General features: G+C 55.1%; 1 protein-coding gene across 2 annotated transcripts in view; it reads right to left on the bottom strand.

The window, feature by feature from the left end:
* TMEM187 (transmembrane protein 187) overlaps positions 1 to 2,312 on the bottom strand; it is an 11,249-nt gene extending 8,937 nt beyond the window's left edge. Inside the window, exon 1 of one of the 2 annotated variants that reach the window (XM_012002281.1) lies at positions 2,172 to 2,312. The gene's annotated coding sequence lies outside the window, so the exon portion shown is untranslated. Of the gene's footprint in view, positions 1 to 2,145 lie in introns of both variants that reach the window. The other variant, XM_012002282.1, reaches the window with a different exon arrangement.

Here is a 2,312-nt window from a genome sequence, read left to right as displayed (position 1 = left end):
GCCGGGCGCGGTGGCTCAAGCCTGTAGTCCCAGCACTTTGGGAGGCCGAGACGGGTGGATCACGAGGTCAGGAGATCGAGACCATCCTGGCTAACACGGTGAAACCCCATCTCTACTAAAAAGTACAAAAAACTAGCCGGGCGAGGTGGTGGGCGCCTGTAGTCCCAGCTACTCGGGAGGCTGAGGCAGGAGAATGGCGTGAACCCGGGAGACGGAGCTTGTAGCGAGCTGAGATCCGGCCACTGCACTCCAGCCCGGGTGACAGAGCGAGACTCCATCTCAAAAAAAAAAAAAGCCTGCCATCTCAGCATGGAGCACCCGAACTCCTCCTGCACCCTCCTCCCAGTCAAAAAAGCCTCTGGGTCCAGGAGTGTGCACACAGCAGCCCCAGCATCTTTGCTGAGCAGTCCTGGATGGGATCATGTCTGCCCTGGCTTTCCACCCTTCCATGACCAGCTTCCCATTCCATGCCCTGGATCATGTCCCAAAGTCTTGGCCAGACTTAAAGTGCCATCCCCATCCAGCCCTGTGAGCTCCTCAGGCCCAGCTCTGTCCTGAAAGCCCTTTGCTCACTGCGCCTGGCCACTGCCCTTGACTCAGCTGTTATTTCCTCTCAGGCACTTCCCCATTCAGCGCCTGACTCCAGCTGAGACACCAGCTGAGGCCCCACCTGATGTCTACAGGTCCTTCCCTGCACCCACCTAGGGCTCCATGGCACCGGTGCTAGCCTGACCCTCCTGCCTGCCAGCAAGCAGGGCGGAGAGCTGGAACAGGAGTCAAACACTGTCAACTGGATCAAGGAGGAACTCCAGGAAAGACATGGAAAGCAACTCCTCTTTCCGGCTGCAGGGGTTCAGTCTACCTGACCCGGGATACAGGCTGACAGAGACAATGTAATCAAAGCACCTGTCCAAGACCCCCAGGAAAACCGAGCTGGTTACCTTATAGCCTAGCTTCCCTGTACCTTTGAATTGCCATGATCCTTATTATGTGACACTCAAATCTCATCACAGCTTCCCCCAGCTCCTGGCACGGGAAGGCCAACACCTCAACAGCACTGGCCCCTGGGTCTGGGGTCTTTCAGGGAAGCCCTGGAAAGCCTGACAATCTCCTGGCTAAAGGCCCCAGACTCTCCCCCACACATTTAAACAGCAGGCACTGTCACCTCCAGGCCTTTAGCATTTATGGTTAGTTATGTCCCCCCCGGATGACCTTCCTTGCATTCTGTGGATAAAGGGACATCAATTAACATTAATTTGGCTTCTGGACTGATTCCAGGCAAGGCTCTTGGAAACCAGCAGCTGTTTGTGTGTGTATGTGTGTGGTTTTTTTTTTTTTTTTTTGAGACAGGGTCTTGCTCTGTCGCCCAGGCTAGAGCAGTGGCGCGATCTCAGCTCACTGCAGCCTTGAACTCCCTGGCTCAAGCCATCCTCTCACTTCAGCGTCCCAAGTAACTGGGACCACAGGCGTGTGCCACCATGCCTCCGGGTCTCGCTATGTTGCCCCGGCTAGGCTCAAGCGATCCTCCCACCTCATCCTTCCAAAGTGTTGGGATTACAGGCATGAGCCAACGCGTCAAGCCTTAGTTTTCTTATTTACATGGGTGGGGGACTTGGGGACATAGAAGTGAGGTAACTATCCAAGATCACAAAGAGCAGGTGGTGGCACAGCCAGACAAGCAGGAATTCTTCTCTTTGTCCCTTCTCAAATGGATACTTCCAACTGCATGAACTAAAACACAGAGGATTACAAAATTCATGTAATATGTTGACAGGCGACTTTAAAAATATTGTTGAAAATGTGTGAGACAGTGATATGTGCTTCTTTACTAACGCATTAAATTACAAGGTCTTCCAGCAGGACGCATAACTTCAGTAACTTCAAAGTAATAATTCTGCTCGCCGGTAGATCTGGTAGATCTTGTAATTTAATTGAACCTCTAGACGTTTACAACAAAAGCCACAGGCTCTTACAGGACCTGTCTGTCCAATTCTACTGGCGACTGCCGCTCGCGGGCAGCAGCTTGGGTTCCCGCGCTGCGGCCTGCGCGTGGCAGAGAAGATGCCGCCGCCGCCGCCGCCGCCGCCGCCGCGCCCGGTCGGCCTCCTGGAGGCGGCGGAACGTGGGGGCGAGGCTGGGACCCACCTCCCGGGGCTGCGGTAAGCACTTACAGTATTGGCGCGAAAAGGCCAGCGATCACCATACGGGTATTTCGCCTCACTCGCCTCGCTGGGGAAAATTCAAATCTCCGAAAAGGGCGGACCCAAGCAGCGCCGCTGCGCCTGCGCGCAGGGCGGGACTCGGGGCCTGGG

The sequence above is a fragment of the Mandrillus leucophaeus genome, unplaced genomic scaffold (genome assembly GCF_000951045.1).
Source record: "Mandrillus leucophaeus isolate KB7577 unplaced genomic scaffold, Mleu.le_1.0 Scaffold681, whole genome shotgun sequence".
NCBI lineage: Eukaryota > Metazoa > Chordata > Mammalia > Primates > Cercopithecidae > Mandrillus > Mandrillus leucophaeus.
Note: the sequence above shows the minus strand (reverse complement) of the source record. Positions and strands in the feature narration are given on the sequence as shown.